Here is an 18,213-nt window from a genome sequence, read left to right as displayed (position 1 = left end):
CTTTGACCAAATTTTTGGGCATCTGTCCGAAGTGTTACATTGCTTTGGGAATTTTTAATACATTAAGGATGCCATATAAATACAAGTTTTTGTTGCTTCGGGATTATGAGTTGGTTGCCGTGAGCGATTCGATTCGATTCAACTCAACTCAACTCAACTCAACCCAACCCAACTCAACCCAACCCAAGTCAATCCAACTCAACCCAACCCAAATCAACCCAATCCAAGTCAACCCAACTCAACCCAAGTTAACTCAACTCAACCCAACTCAAGTCACTCAACCCAACCCAAGTCAACTCAACCCAACCCAATCCAAGTCAACTCAACCCAACCCAACCCAACTCGTCAATTCAACCCAACCCAACCCAACCCAACCCAACCCAATCCAACCCAACCCAACCCAACCCAATCCAAATGTTGTTTCCCCCAGACTCACACAACAGAGGACACACATAGAACAGGGGACATACAATGACCGCAGACAAAGATGTTGTGCAAGTACAAATAGTGCAAAAAACCATATATACAGAATAAAAAATTAGTGCAGGGTTAGTGCAAAACCGAGTTGGACGAAGAAACAACAGAACTCAGTGTGTTGCACTAATTGTATAAACATGTTCAGCAGCAGCCAAGGTTCTTATACGCCGTTGTGCAAACCAGGGCTCTTGACGTGGCATTTGTCTGAAACTGTCTCCTGGGTATTCAGGAGCCTGAGAGCCTAGGGGAAAAAGCTGTTGTACAGCAAACAACAGTTCAGTGTTGAACTGAAGCTGACTTCAAACACACGAAGGAGAGCGATTGTGAGGGCGAGATGGAGAGGAGGCAAAATGACTTGGGTTTGTACTTCAGTGTAACCTGGGACAGTTCAGCATCACTGGAACCAAAGCCCATCAGTGGAGCCAACTGGCAATCATACCAACAGAGCAAAATAGCAGCAGGAGTAGGCCACTCGGCCCCTCAAACCTACCATACTATTCTGCAATTTCATGCTCTGCCCCAGGTCTCAAATCCTCCTCTGTGTCAGATCCCCACAGCCCTCAATCCCCTCCCCCACATCTTTCAAAACTGTATCCACCTTAAGTATGTCTTCCACTGCTCCCTGAGGTAGAGAATTCCGGATGTTTGCCACCATGTGGGAGAAGAAATTTCCACATACCTCAGTTTAAATAACCAGTCCCATAGCTTATAACTATGTCCCTGCATTCAAGACTCATAACATTTACCCTGTTACGCCTACTTATGATCTTGTATGTGTCAATAAGATTGCCCTCATTCTTCTAAACTCAGACCGTTCTCCTATGGCGCCAATGTAGACAATGCAGACAGCAATTTAAAGGCACCATTGCCATAGGCACAGATACAGGTGACATGCCTCACCTATCCAGTCGAGCTGGCCAGAGTCTGGCTCTCACTCCTACCCCGTCAGTCAGCACAAAAAGATGTACTTAGTTAGCAAGGGGGGAGGGGAAAGATTTAAAAGTGATCTGAGGGGCAACTTTTTCCACACAGAGGGTGGTGGGTATGTGGAACGAGCTGCCAGAGGAAGTGGTAGAGGTGGGGACAACTACAATGTTTGAAAGACATTTGGACAGGTCCACGGATAGGAAAGGCTCAGAGGTATACGGGCCAAACTTGGGGAAGTGGGACTAGGTCAAGTAGTCAGCATGAATGGGTTGGGCCAAAGGGCCTGCTTCAATGACGTATAACTCTGTGACTTTAATGATCCCCAAGCAGGCATGAATTGGAATTGGTTTATTATTGTCACAAGGTACAGTGAAAAACTTGTTTTGCATGCCATCCATGCAGATCATCTCATCACATCAGTGCATTGAGGTAGTACAAGGGAAAACAATAACAGAGTGCAGAATAAAGTGTTACAGTTACAAAGAATGCAGCAGGACGTGTATATAAGGTATAAGGTATCTTTATTAATCACATGTACATCGAAACACACATCTTTTAGCGTAGTGATTTGGGCACTGCAACTCAGATGTGACAGGGCATAGCTTTAAGGTCAGACGGGGGAAAGTTTAAAGGAGATGTGCAGGGCAATTATTTTACACAGAGAGTGGTGGGTGCCTGGAACGGGCTGGCAGAGGTGGTGGTGGAGGCAGATACGATAGCGGCGTTCAAGAGGCTTTTAGATAGACACGTGAATAATGCAGGAAATGGAGGGATAGGGATCATGAGGAGGCAGAAGGGATTAATTTAATTTGGCGTCATGGGCAGCAAAGACAACCTGGTTCGAAGGACTTGTTCATGCGTTGTACTGTTCTACGTTCTATGTCCAATGTGACACTTTGCAGTTTGTCATTAACTTCAGTCAGAGCTAAAACCAGACCAGCCTTCGATATCTCCTTCATGACCTTCGGTCATTCCAAGGTGTTTTGCAGCAACTTAAGTACTTTTTAATGTGCTGCATCTGTTGAGTGGAATGGCGACTGCTGATACGTAGATAACGAGGTCCCATGATCGTGATAATGACCAGGACATCTGTTCAAGCAATAAATAATGACTTGGACACAGGGAGAGTCGACACTGGGTGGCTGAGATCTGCTTGGTCAAAGATGTACTGCCCCGGGAACATATCGGGGGCAGTTGTCTCTCTGATATTTGCCCATATTTCTCAGAAACCAGTTTTTTTCCAACTCTGATAAGTGCCCTAACTCCTGTGGAACATTCCTCACACGCAACAATTAAAATGAAGCAATCTGCAATTAAAGTCCAAAGGGTCTGCAAGCACTGAAGAGAGGGCGTATCCATTGAACATTATGGTTAATCAAGGCATTAAACATCAGAGTATTTAATGACCCATATTGTTCCTTGCAGCCTTGGCGATAAAAGATTTATGACAGTTGTAAAGAACAAACAACCAATTCGTTTCCAGTAAGGCAATACACAAAAAGTGCTGGAGGAACTCAGCAGGTCAGGCAGCATCTATGGAGGGAAATAAACAGTCGACGTTTTGGGCCGAGACCCTTCATCAGGACTGGAAAGGAAGAGGGCAGAAGCCAGCATAAGAAGGTTCCCCCCATCCCCCACCCACCTACCTTCCCCCTCTCACCTGGACTTGCTTATCACCTGAACTCACCTATCATCTGCCTGCGTGTGCTCCTACCCCTATCCCCACCTTCTTATTCCAGCTTCTGCCCTCTTCCAGTCCTGATGAAGGGTCTCAGCCCGAACTGTCTTATCTTATCTGTTTATTTCCCTCCATAGATGCTGCCTGACCTGCTGAGTTACTCCAACATAACAGATTCCAGCATCTACAGAATTTCTTTTGTCGCACTTTCTAGTAAGGAGCAGAATTTTACACTGGCTATAACTTTCTGATATAATTTCCCATGTTATGTGAAAGTTATCAGTATCTCATCTACATCAAAAGGCTGTAAACTCTCTCAGCTGCTTTCAAATGACAGTAAAACTCTGTTAATCTGTCATGCTCGGGAATTTGATGGTGCTGGATTTGACAGATATTCCATAAGACCATAAGATAAAGGAGCAGAATTAGGCCATTTGGTCCACCGAGTCTGCTCTGCCATTCAATCGTGGCTGATTTTTTTTCAACCCCATTCTCCCACCTTCTCTCCGTAGCCCTTAACCCCCCTTACCAATCAAGAACCTATCAATCTCTGCCTTAAATACACGTAGTGACTTAGCCTCCACAGCCCTCTGTGGCAACAAATTCCACAGATTCACCACCCTCTGGCTGAAGAAATTCCTCCTCATCTCAGTTTTAAAGGGACATCCCTTTATTCTGAGGCTGTTCCCTTGGATCCTAGACTCTCCCACTACTGGAAACATCCTCTCCATGTCCGCTGTATCCAGGCCTTTCAGTACCCAGTAGGTTTCAATGAGATTCCCCCTTATCCTTCAGAACTCCGTCGAGTACAGGCCCAGAGCCATCAAACGCTCCTCATACATTAAGCCTTTCATTCCTGGGATCATTCTTGTGAATCTCCTCTGGACCCTCTCCAGGGCCAACACATTCTTCCTTCGATATGGGGCCCAAAATTGCTCACAGAATTCCTCTCGAAATGAATGCTAACATTGCATTTGCCTTCTTTACTACTGACTCAACCTGCAAGTTAACCTTAAGGGAATCCTGAACTGGGACCCCCAAGTCCCTTTGCTGGCACGGTAGTGTAGTGGTTGGCGTAACACTTTACAACGACAGCGACCCGGGTTCAATTCCGGCCACTGTCTTTAATGAGTTTGTACGTTCTCCCTGTGTCTGTGTGGGTTTCCTCCGGGTGCTCCGGTTTCCTCCCACATTCCAAAGACGTACGGGTTAGGAAGTTGTGGACATGCTATGTTGGTGCCGGAAGAGTGGCAGCACTTGCGGGCTGCCCCCAGAACACTCTACGCAAAAGGTGTATTTCACTGTGTGTTTCGATGTACATGTGACTAATAAAAATACCTTACCTTACCTTATAAAGATACCTTACCTCTGATTTCTGAATTCCGGACTGTTGGATGTTATTCCATTCATAGTCCAACACATTTTTAATTCACCTTTTTTAGGTGTTACACGGTAGGACAATAACTTTTCCAGTGAACCCAGTAAGTCCAAAAAGAGCTCAGGAAATAGGACCCTGACGAAATTAAAGGAAGAGTGGGAAACATCATCACACGAGGCAGATGCCGAAATATCAGGATTTCCAAATAATAATAGATTATTAGAGTTTTACTGTATCTGGAGCAAATTGATAGTCCTTAACTATTGGTAAATTTAGCTGTTTAAATACAAATGAAACCTTGTGTGACCATTACAATAATGTACTTTCAATCCAGCTCGCTAACTAGGATGACACAGACCATATATCCACTGGTTGGAAAATTCCAATGAAAAAATAAAGTGGGCACACTAATTGGAGACACAAGAGATTCTGCAGAGGCTGGAACATGGAGCAACACACAAAGTGCTGGAGGAACTCAGCGGGTCAGCCATTTCTCTCCATAGGTGCTGCCTGGCCCGCTGAGTTCTTCCAGCACTTTGTGTGGGAACACCAACTGGTGTTTTATTTTTAAATAACTCCCTCCTGAGCTTGTGTTGGCCCTTGCAGTTGAGCAGATCCTGATTCCTCTCTCTAGTGACCGCTCTTTATGCTGTCAGAACAGTTTACAACCAAACAGGTATTGCAACCCCCACCCATTTGTTCCCAGTCCTAATATGCAGTGCAGGGTACTTGAGTTGTCAACTAATTTTTTTATCATTGGAGAAGCAAATATCAGAAGATAAATGAAGACAAATTTATGTTCTGTACAAGATGCAATTCTTCCACAGATCCTCCCCAAACTGTACCCTCTACCACCAGAAAGGACAAGGGCAGATAGAGTCATAGAGTCATTGACTCATACAGCATGGAAACAGGCCCTTCGGCCCAACTGGTCCATGCTGACCAAGGTTTCCATCTATGCTAGTCCCATTTGGGGCAGGCATGGTAGTGTAGAGGTTAGCGTAACGTTTTACAGCACCAGCAACCTGGGTTCAATTCTGGCTGCTGTCTGTAAGGAGTTTGTATGTTCTCCCCATGTCTGCGTGGGTTTCCTCCGGGTGCTCCGGTTTCCTCCCACATTCCAAAGGCGTACGGGTTAGGAAGTTGTGGGCATGCTATGTTGGCGCCGGAAGCGTGGTGACACTTGTGGTCTGCTCCAGAACACTGTACGCAAAAGATGTGTTTTGATGTACGTGTGGCTAATACAGATATCTTATCTTATCTTATTTGCCCACATTTGGCCCATATCCCTCTAAACCTTTCCTGTCCATGTACCTGTCCAAGTACCTTTTAACTCATTGTTAATGTACCTGCCTCAACCACTCCCTCTGGCAGCTCACTCCAGATACTGACCACCCTCTGGGTGAAAAAGTTGCCCCTCAGGTTCCTATTAAATCTCTCCCCTCTCACCCTAACCCTATGCCCTCTAGTTCTTGATTCCTTAACCCTGGGAAAAAGAATGTGTGCATTGACCCTGTCTATGCCCCTCATGATTTAATACACCTCTATAATATCACCCTTCATTCTCCTATGTTCCAATGAAAAAAGTCCCAACCTGCTCAATCTCTCTCTGTAACTCAATCCCTTGAGTCCTGGCAACATCCTCGTAAATCTCCTCTGAACCCTTTCCAGCTTAATGGCATCTAATTGCAGCAAGACCAGCTGGCACGTTGAATGATGTTGCAGAGCACAGCAGACTTGAAGGACTGAACGGGCTCTTTTTTCCATGTTCACCTCCACATTACTTACCATCCTGACTTGGACAAGTGCCAGTTTTTCTTCATTGCTGTGCGGTATCGATGCACCATAGAAAGCATCCTATCTGGATGCATCACGGCTTGGTACGGCAACTGTTCCGCCCAGGACTGCAGGAAACTGCAGAGAGTTGTGGACACAGCCCAGCGTGTCACGGACACCAGCCTTTACCTCTCGCTGTCTTGGTGAAGCAGCCAGTGTAATCAAAGACCCCACCCACCCGAGTCATTCTCTCTTCTCTCCTCTCCCATCAGGCAGAAGATACAGCAGCCTGAGGGCACATACCACCAGGCTCAAGGACAGCTTCTTTCCACTGTGATAAGACTATTGAACGGTTCCCTTATACGATGAGATGGACTCTTGACCTCACAATCTACCTTGTTGTGACCTTGCACCTTATTGTCTACCTGCACTGCACTTCCTCTGTAGCTGTGACACTTTACTTTGTACTGTTATTGTTTTTACCTGTACTACCTCAATGCACTCTGTACTAACTCAATGTAACTGCACTGTGCAATGAATTAACCTGTACGATGGGTATGCAAGACAAGTTTTTCACTGTACCTCGGTGCAAATGACAATAATAAACCAATACCAACACCAATACCCAGGAGGACCACCATCCCTCACTCTGTAATGACTCAAGAAGATGGCTCAACACAAGCTTCTCAGAGGTAATCAGCGGTTATCAACATGGGAAAAGGGAGATCAGGCTCTCTGTACAATGGATGGTTGAATTGGTATCATATGCTTTAAGATGTTACTGATGTTTGAAATTACCTCACAACCTGCCCATTTTCACTCTGACACCACATGCAACTCCATTTTGATGGCACCCAATTTCTGACTGGTCTTTGGTAAATACATGGACAGAGTTAGTGAGGAACTGGTCCCTTTTCTCTCAACCCAATCTGAGCTCACTGTTTTCACCGTAGCATTTCTTTCCTTCTCGAGCTCATGTCCACCCCTTCTAGAAAGAGCAGGCACAGAATATTCCTTTCACTGACCTTTCCAACAGTGGGTGAACATAAAAAAAAGTTCAGACTCTATCCCCACAATGTGCTGTTATTTTTACTCTCTACATGACCTTGTTTTGCAGTACTTTAAAATGAGACAATAACGTCACTCCCAGGCGCAGACACTCTGATGATTTATTTGCAAGCTTGAAAGTTCTGGATACAGTGGACATGGAGAGGATGTTTCCATCAGTAAGAGAGTCTAGAATCCAAGGACACAGTCTCAGAGTAAAGGGACGTCCCTTTGAAAATGAGATGAGAAGGACTTTCTTCGGCCTGATGGTGGTGAATCTGTGGAATTCGTTGCCACAGAGGGGTGTGGAGGCCAAGTCCTTGGCTGTATTTAAGGCAGAGGTTGATAGGTTGTTGACTGGTAAGGGGGTTAAGGGTTACAGGGAGAAGGCAGGAGAATTGGGTTGAAAAAAGGTCAACCATGATTGAATGGCGGAGTAGACTCAATGGGCTGAATGGCCCAATTCTGCTCCTATATCTTACATTCTTAAGGTCTTGTAAAGCATTGTTCTATGTTGAGCTTGGGTTGATTAATACATTTTTATCAGGGGATTAAGGTGTTAATTTGTCATTCTTGTGGACATCCTGCCCTCCCTTGTGGTTGCAAAGGCAACTCCTCTCCAAGCCTCTCTGGTTCTCTCTCCTCCATTATGATCCTTCAGAAGTCCAACTCCTTCCCAAGCCTTTGGTCCTCCTTTCCTCTTATCACTGCCTTTGCCCCAGCAACTGTTTGTGAGGTTGTTTCCTTGTGTTGAAGGTTCTATATAAATGCAAGTTATTGTTGGTAAAATCCTCCGCTTTTAAAATGTTGCTTAAAAGCTGCCTGGTTGATCAAGCATTTGTTCACCTGCCGTAGTAATTTCTATCATGACATTTTGTCTGGGAGTGTTGCTATGAAGCTCCAAGGGAGCTTCACTATGTTAAACATACCACCCAAATACAAGTTGCCATTATTACTGTGGCTGTAAGTGGTAGGGGTAGAAAAGCCGAAGGTTTATATTCAATTTTTGCAATGCCTTTGGATTGACTATAAGACGACACCTCTGAGTCTCCAACCTGATGGCCTCAACATCGATTTCTCCAACTTCTGGTAACCCCACCCTTTCTCTCCTCCCCTCCCCCACCCACCTACCTTCCCCCTCTCACCTGGACTCACCTCTCACCTGAACTCACCTCTCCCCTGCCTGTGTGTGCTCCTCCCCCTCCCCCCACCTTCTCATTCTGGCTTCTGCCCTCTTCCTTTCCAGTCCTGATGAAGGGTCTCGGCCCGAAATGTCGACTGTTTATTTCCCTCCACAGATGCTGCCTGAGTTGCTGAGTTCCTCCAGCACTTCGTGCGTTGCTCCAGATTTCAGCACCTGCAGAATCTCTTGTGTCACTAGTTATTGGTATCGGTTTATTATTGTCACTTGTACCGAGGTACAGTGAAAAACTTGTCTTGCATACCATTCGTACAGGTCAACTGCACACAGTGCAGTTACACTGAGTTAGTACAGAGTGCATTGATGTAGTACAGGTAAAAACAATAACAGTACAGAGTAAAGTGTCACAGCTACAGAGAAAGTGCAGTGCAATAAAGTGTAAGGTCACAACAAGGTAGATCGTGAGGTCAGAGTCTATCTCATCGTAAAAGGGAACTGTTCAATACTCTTATCACAGTGGGGTAGAAGCTGTCCTTAAGCCTGGTGGTACGTGCCCTCAGGCTCCTGTATCTTCTACCCGATGGGAGAGGAGAGAAGAGAGAATGACGCGGGTGGGTGGGGTCTTTGATTATGCTGGCTGCTTCGCCAAGACAGTGAGAGGTAAAGACAGAGTCCAAGGAGGGGAGGCTGGTTTCCGTGACATTGTGGAGGAACCAAACGCAGATTGGGTGATTGGTTTGCAGATCATCTGTGTTTAGTCCATGCGAGAAACCCTAAGCTTCCTGTTACCTGCCATTTTAATCCACCATCCCATTCCCACTCTGACCTTTCTATCTGTGATTCCCTACACTGTTACAATGAGGCTCAATGCAAGCTTGAGGAACAACCCTCCTTATCCCTTGGTATGTTGCAGTCTTCTGGACTGAATTCTTCAACTGAAGGTAACTCGCTTTCTTTGTCTGTATCAGAATTGGCCATCTCTGTTGTTAGTCACACATCTGTGATATAATGGATTGAACTTTCACTCTCCAACAGCCCTGCTATTGGCAACACATAACTAAGGCACAGAGGTGAGAGCACCCTTTGATGGCCCCGTTGACCAACTGACCTTCTCACAGATATTTGCATTGGCCTAGCCATCCTCTCACTAACTTCTCTGCAACTTAAAATTATCTTTTAATTTCTCTTTCTCAGTTTCCAACATGACCGATGCACTAAATCAATGAGTGACCCAGTGATTTGGCTGCAATGCTGAGGGAAACTTTGAGATGCTCCTAAAAAAACCAACCTCTTTTTTTATGCCACCTATTCTAATATCTTGTAATGGGGCCAGGGGCAGGTGTTGAAATAAGAGCCCTGTTGTCTCTGAGACAGTAACACACCATCCATTGCATTAATGATTAACACCCACTCAGAATTAATAATGAAACAGGCCATATCGTACTTCCAACACTTGTCCTTTGTTGAAAGTGCAAACAAGCTGCATAATCTGTGAATTTTTTTTTTTGGCAACAACATTTTCAATTAAAACATCTTGTTACTATAGAATTTTGTACTTAAAGCATGAATTCCTACCCAGTTTGTTCATAATGACATGCTTTCTAGCTTCAACTTTCAAAAGAACATTCATAGAACTGGGCATCATAGGAGGAGGCATCTCACCCACCCTGCCTTTTCTGGCTCTTTCAAAGACCTTTCCAATTCATTCCACCCCCCTTTTGTTCTTCCCCAAAGCCCTGCACGTCCTCCCTTTTCAATTACGGATTCAAATCTCTCTTGAGCATTCACTGCCCTTTCAAGTAGCACATTCCAGATCAGAACAGCATGCTCATTAAAAAGAAAACTCCCTTCTGGTTCTTTTGCCAATTAACTTAGATTTCTGTGCTTACTGATCCGGGTAAGTGCGTATTTTCCAAAAATAATGGATGGAGGAGTACTCTAGCCAGTGTGGTATTTGTTCAGTGATTATATTGATAGACCTGAGCTGAAAAGAAGTTGTTTGTTTGCTGCCTCTCTGAGAAGTAGATGTCCTCCAGGTCCTCATTAGCAACTCTCTTTGCACAGCAGGTCATAGCAAGAGCAAAATACTCTGGTGAACAAAGCCTTTCTCGTGGCAAGCGTCGTTAGTTTGGGAGTGGTCCGTGCATGGTTCAGAATGTGCAGAGTTCAGGTGCGCTGCCCTCAATGATGTCTTCTGACCCTTGGATCGCACCTTATGTATGATGTTTGCAGGACAGAAATCGGCCAACTTATCTCTCAATGTTTGTGTTCCATGGAGGCCTCCGTCCCTTCTTCACCCATCCTCACATCCCCTATTCCTTCCACTTGTGGGTGGCCCCCAGAACACTCTACACAAAAGATGTGTGTTTTGATGTACATGTGACTAATAAAGATATCTTAACTCATTTATCAAGCTTCCCCTAAAAGACTATATGCCCCAACAGCAACACTTTTCTCATTCAGACCACCGTCTGGGTGAGGACGTTCTCCTGAGTTGCATATTGGATACAAGGCCTCATCTTGCCCACCTTCCTTCTGCTTCCCCCGTTAGTCTTCTGCTCAGCCACCTCTTTCCCTTCTCCTTTTTCAAAACATCCCAACTTGTTCATCTTTCCTGATGGATTCCAAATTCTGCCACAATTCTCGTCGAGACGCAAGAAACTGCAGATGCTGGAATCCGGAGCAACACATAAGAAGCTGGAGGAACTCAGTGGGTCAGGCAACATCTGTGGAGAGAAATGGACAGTCAACATCCCAGGTTGAGGCCCTTCACCTGGACAATTCCAGTCAATCTGTTTTATACCTTCTCCAGACTATCTCAAAGGTTTACGGAAAAAAGAAAAATACCCAGGATTATTAGCATTCCCAGCCCTGGTACACCTAGTAGGATAGAGTTGGCTTTGACTACACAACGCACCAACTGCTTGACACCCATAGTCTATCAATAAATGAAATGGATAATCATTCTGTTGGTACATTGTCTCAAACTATTCATTCATGGTGGCTATAACTCCAGCAGAACAGGACTTCCCGTTGTATCTCTGGTACTGGGATAACTTTCCTGCTGTTTCACATCTGTAGTTCTACACTGATTGAGTCAAGTGCATATCTCATGTTCTCTTGATTGTTGAACTAAGCTTCTATCAAAGACGTGGAGTGGCAGTTTGCCATATAGTGATGGTTTACAATATGAACTAGAGTCATAGAGTTTTACAGCATGTAAACAGGCCTTTCGGCCGAACTTGTCCATGCCGACCGAGATGCCCATCAGCAATCTCATTTGTGTGCATTTGGCCCAAATCCCTTTGAATCTTTCTTATCCATGTACCCGTCCAATGTACCTATATATAATTAATTTTAGCAAAAGCATTGGATAATAGGATTAGGATCAAAAGGTATCTTTTGGATATGTAATAGGTTACAGTACATGACACCTGCTTGAACTTTGAGGTTTCAAAAACTTGAAGAAAATCAAGGTGGTATCTCCATTTAACTGGTACAGACATAGAAAGATAATGCTCTTCCTCAGGGACCTGGATTCAAAGCTTGCATTTAATGTTACAATCAATGTTTCTTAGCCATGACGAGTAGGCTACTTAGTTTGGGCTTCTGGTGATAATCACAAAACTGTTCCAAGTCCAGCCCTGTAGCAACAACCTAACTCAAAGACAATGGATAGCTTCTTAGGATTTGGATATCCTTGGTAAGGGAAATTGCCTCTGGCTGTTTCTGGGGTGTCCTAGCTAATAGTTTCTCTTACAAATAGCTGGCCCTCTGAGGTAGGCCACTCACATTGTTGTGGGGTGGGAGTTATAGAACTTAGAAACATAGAAAACCTGCAGCACAATTCAGGCCCTTTAGCCCACAAGGCTGCGCCGAACATGTCCCTACCTTAGAAATTACTAGGCTTACCCATAGCCCTCTATTTTTCTAAGCTCCATGTACCTATCCAAAAGTCTCTTCAAAGACCCTATCGTATCCGCCTCCACCACCGTTGCTGGCCGCCCATTCCACACACTCACCACTCTCTGAGTAAAAAACTTACCCCTGACATCTCCTCTGTACCTACTCCCCAGCACCTTAAACCTGTGTCCTCTTGTGGCAACCATTTCAGCCCTGGGAAAAAGCCTCTGACTATCCACATGATCAATGCCTCTTGTCATCTTATACACCTCTATCAGGTCACCTCTCGTCCTCTGTTGCTCCAAGGAGAAAAGCCCGAATTCACTTTACCTGTTTTCATAAGGCATGCTCCCCAATCCATGCAACATCCTTGTAAATCTCTTCTGCACCCTTTCTATGGCTTCCACATCCTTCCTGTAGTGAGGTGACCATGTTATGTTTGGGATATGTGGTGAAGAGGCTAATTTATTTGAGATAAAGTCTTTAGAATTAAATAGGAAATGGTTAATTGAACTGTGAAATGACAAGCTATAGGAAGTATGCAGAAAATGGAGGACGGGTCACAAACACAGCTCACAAAAGTGCAGGCTGCAACCTAGGCAAAGAGCAGTCTAGATAGAAAGATGTAAACAGGAGACAAGGTGCCGTTATCTCTCCTGAGAGACAGACATCGGGTGTCTTCTGAGGATTATTAATCATCTCGAAAGTAATATCTCTGCATTATAATGTCATGGTGACTTGTGTATCTACAGCCGCCCTGATAAACAACTCCAATGCTTACAAAACTGATGTTGAGTCCAGGGAATGTTATGTGAAGAAGCGAAGGCACCATATGCATTGGTGTTCCTGTGATTGGATAATGGGTCTAGGATGTCAGCCAATGGTAGTCTTAGTGAAATTAGTGGTTGCTGATCTAGGAATGATCTTGCAGGCCACTTTATAGGTACATAATTTGTGTGAAAATCTAGACAGGAAATGTTAGTCTCCATACTCTGAGAAATGAAGTACGAACGAGATTTGCTAACTGCCTAACTCTTCTCAAAGATCTTACAGATAATTGGTAAGTGGGTAAATTGGTTTATTATTGTCACCTGTACTGAGGCACAGTGTCTTGCATGCTGTCCATACAGATCATTTCATTACAACAGTGCAGTGAGGTAGTACAAAGAAAAACAATAACAGAATTCAGAATAAAGTGTTACAGTTACAGAGAAAGTGCAGTGCAGGCAGACAATAAGGTGCAAGGTCATAACGATAAGATAAGATTTCTTTACTAGTCACATGTACATCGAAACACACAGTGACATGCAACCTTTGCATAGAGTGTTCTGGGGGCAGCCCACAAATGTCGCCACACTTCTGGCGCCAACATAGCATGCCCACAACTTCCCAACCCGTACGCCTTTGGAATGAGGTAGATTGTGAGGTCAAGAGTCCATCTTGTCATACTAGGGAAACATTCAATAGTCTTATAACAGTGGGATAGAAGCTGTCCTTGAGCCTGGTGGTACGTGCTCTCAGGCTTTTGTACCTTCTACCCGATGGGAGGGAGGAGAAGAGAGAATGTCCGGGGTGGGTGGGGTCGTTGATTATGTTGGCTGCTTTACCGAGACAGTAAGAAGTATAGACAGAGCAAGATAAAAGCAGGACTGAGAGAAAGATAAAGGATGACACGCACACATAAAGACAAGAGCATGCAAGGATAAGAGGTTTTTCTTTCCAAAGCACCATTAGTGAAGCAATGTTGTCACCCGCCCTCAGAGAGTTTTCTAGGTATATTGTCTATCCAGAGACTTACCCATTCTCCTCCTCTAGAGATGTCTGGATCTTCTTTAATATTTCTGAGTGCTTTTCTTAAATTGGACAGAAACTTTGGAACTCATTTGGATTACGAATTTGTATTCTGCCCAGCTCTTATGTAATGCATTATTTCAGCTATCTTCTCTGTTTTTTTGGCATGTTCCATGATCACTAAAGAGATTCACTATAACTTCATAGGTTTAATCAATTTTTTTTATCAGGACTTCATCAGGATCCATCATTCCCAGGATCACGACTGGTTTAGATAAGTGGAGTGAACCATTAGTAAATGGTTCAAGGACCAGAGGACATGGATTTTAAACTTTAGATAAAAGTTACATGGTGGATTTGAGGGATTTTTTAAGCCATTAGTGGTTATGACCTGGAACTCACTGCCTGTTGGGGAATGAATCAATCAGAGTCTTCAGAAGGGAATTGGACAGGCATTTGAGGAAGAATAATATTCAGGACTATGGATAAAATGCAGGGGAATGGGATTAACCAGATTGCTCCAATAGGAGCAGGTATACACTTGACGGTCCAAATGGCCTCCTTCTGCATTGTAACAATTCTATGGTTTCATTATTCTATGCTTATAGCGACTACAGTGGCTGGTGTGTCCAGAGTGAGTGTCCAGAATAGCTCCAATGATCAAAAACATAATGATAAAGCACATGCTGCGAGAAGATAATGCAAATGCTTGATGGTACTAATTGACAACAATGGAAATGAATAACTAGTGTCCTCAGCAGGAGTGAACCAAGCTCTCATCCTCCCTTTTCAACCTCTTCCTCACACAAATCACATCAGATGCCTTAAGATATTTCACTGGAAGTGTATCAGTTGCAGGACAGAAGGTCAAAAATCTGGGCTTTGTCACTGATTTGACTGTGGGACACCTCAAGAGCCTTAACAACTTAAGACATGGCCAGGAAACTTGGAGGGAACTCCAGAGCAGATAAAAACATACTGAGAAAGCCGAGATGGTGACAAGATCCAAGACTGCTGACAGCAATGTTGGTGCGGAGACTGGAAATGAAAAACAAGAAAGAGTAGCATGTTTTAGGGTGTGTGAGAGTTACCATTATGGAAGATTTTGCGGAGGATTTCCACATAGTTCCTCAGTAAGTCATGGGGATGTAGCGACGTCACCTATACAAGATGCACCAAGTCCTTGTTGATCACGAGGATTAAGGGCACTGACTTCCCATGGATTACAAAAATATCACGATGCCAATGACCCAAGCCTGCAAGGTCACCACGTCAACGTCATAGTTGACGTCAACAAATAGCGGTCGATTTCTCCACGGTTATAACAAATCCATCAGAAGCTTCAGCATGTCAAAACTGACTGCTCTCTGGACCCTGGTTCCAGCTACATACTCCAGATTTTGGCTCCAGCCACACACCTGTACACACACCTGACCCCGGTGTTCCTCACCCTGACCCTGGTGTTCCTCACCCTGACCCCAGCTCCAGCCGCACACCGACTATTGATATTGCATTACTTGCCAGAGCAAGGCATCAAATGTTATCCATCTTATGGCAAACAATGTTCACCAGACACCAAAGGAGAGGGCTGTGGAGGAATGCACAATGTTTACCAACACTCTCAGTAAAACACAGCCAACCTCACGAATACGGGGATCAGTGGATAGTAAGTCAATGGATAATGACAATGTAGTGTATATCACCTATCACTTGCCTGTGTGTGCTCCTCCCCCCACCTTCTTATTCTGGCTTCTGCCCTCTTCCTTTCCAGTCCTGATGAAGGGTCTCATCCCTCCATGGATGCTGCCTGACCTGCTGAGTTCCTCCAGCACTCTTCGTGTACTGCTCCAGATTCCAGCATCTGCAGAATTGTTTGTGTCTCGGTCTGGAAGTCTGTTTATCCAAAATCATAACATGGAGTCCTCTTCAACTGAGCCTTGCCTTGGAGGACTCAGTCCTGACACTGAGTGCCTGCAGTGGAAAGTTCCCCAGCGGTCACACAAATTTGAAAAATGTAAGGCCTCCATCTGCTCCTGAAGTTGGAGCCAAGCCTTTGGCTTGTGTACTGTGAATAGAGGCCAACTGGCTGGTTCTTGGAATATTACTAGGATCCTTGCCAGAACTTCTTCTGCGAATTGCACCCTAGAACAGTGCCTGTGGCACAAACATGTGTTGCTCTTTGAAATCCAGTTGCTTTTGGGAAGTTGTTCAGACTCTGAGCTTTCCCCTAGATTTAACCAACAAAGCAACAACATTAAATTATGGTTTTGTGGAGTAAACTTTATATGGATTAAGAATGCTTCCTGGTAAAGTGTAGACTGTCACAGAGGATCTTAACTGAGCCAGTTCAAGTTGAAGTTTATTGTCATCGGCATACATACCCAGGGTATAAATGCCATGAAAATTAGCTTTTTACAGCAGCAGCACAGTACATCACAAATATGACAGCATAAGTTACAGAAACTTAAATTAACATAAATTATACATAACTTAAACGAGAGAATAAACAAAACTAATCATAACGACATTAGTACAAGTTGAGGGAAATAGAATCCGAGGTAGAATTAGGGTTATTCAGGTCAGTTCAAGAACATGACGGCAGTGGGGAAGAAGACGTTGTTGAACCTTGAGTTGTGGGTCTTCAGGCTCTTGCACCTCCTGCCTGATGGCAGCAATGAGAAGAGGGCATGGCCCGGATGGTGGGGGTCCTTAATGAAGGTTGTTGGGCTCTGCAGGATACTTTGGTTCTGTTTTCAAGTCTTATTTAATGGGATGTGGGGGTTGCTGGTAAAGCCAACATCTGGAACCAAGCCTTTGAGAAGGTGATGGGATGCGGACTTCTTGAACTGCTTCCGTCCCAATGACAGAGTTCTAGGATTTAGACCAGAGGTATCTGAGGAAGTGGTGATATATTTTGAAGTTACAGTGTGCAGAACCTGGAGGGGGACCTGCAAGTGATGATGGCCCCATGTTCTTGCTGCCCTCGTCCTCCTTGGTGGTAGAAGACACACGTTTGGGAGGTGCTGTAAAGTCAAAATCAAAGTTGAGTTTGTCATCTGCACAAGTCCATGTGTGCACAGGTGCAATGAAAAACTTACTTACAGCAGCATCACAGGCACATAACATTGGAGACACAACATTCACAAGAAGGATATAAATTAAACATAAATTATACAAGAAAGAACAAAATTAGAGAAAAAAACAAAGCCCATTGTAATTCAAAGTGGTTAAAGTGGTCACGGTTTTGCTATACTGAGGTAGTGATCAGGGTTTTGCCAGTTTGTTCAAGAACCAAATGATTGAAGGGAAGTAACTGTTCTTGAACGTGATGGTGTGGGACTTCAGGCTTCTGTACCTCCTGCCCGATGGTAGCTGCGAGAAGATGGCATGGCCCGGATGGTGGGGATCTTTGATGATGGATGTTGCCTGCTTGAGGCAGCGCCTCCTGTAGATACTACTGATGGTGGGGAGGGATGTGCCCGTGATGTATTGGGCTGAGTCCACTACTCTCTGCAGCTTCTTACGTTCCTGTGGTAACAGTCGAAGTAGCCTGGGTAAGTAATTGCAGTGCATTTTGAAGATGGTGTACATTGCAGCCACTGTGTGCTGGTGGTGGAGGGAATAAATGTTTAGGTGGTGGATGAGATGTCAGTTAAGAGGGCTGCTTTGTCCTGAATGATGTTGAGCTTCCTGAGTGTTGTTGGAACTGTACTCATCCAGGCAAATGGGAATTTTTCCATCCCCATCTCTATCTCCCTGTAAATGGTGAAAGGTTTTGGGGAGCCAGGAGGTGAGCCACTTGACAGGGGATATCCAGCCTCTGATTTGCTGTAATCCAGTCAAGTTTCTGGTCAACGGTGACCCCACAGAGTGGTGGTTGGGGATGGTAATGGTGTCAGCAATAGCCCCCTTTGCCTTCAAATACACTCAAACACCAAGTGCAGAGTCTGAGATGACCTTTCAGTGCAGTTGTCAAGCCTCTATCTGTGCTGTGATTTGGACATGAAACATTATTTTTGGCATCCTTCCCTGTGCCCTGCACAACATTTAAATGGCTATAGCAGTGATGAAATGTTTCACGCTGTGTGAGATGCT

The sequence above is a fragment of the Pristis pectinata genome, chromosome 6 (assembly GCF_009764475.1).
Source record: "Pristis pectinata isolate sPriPec2 chromosome 6, sPriPec2.1.pri, whole genome shotgun sequence".
NCBI lineage: Eukaryota > Metazoa > Chordata > Chondrichthyes > Rhinopristiformes > Pristidae > Pristis > Pristis pectinata.
This window is presented reverse-complemented; position numbering follows the sequence as displayed.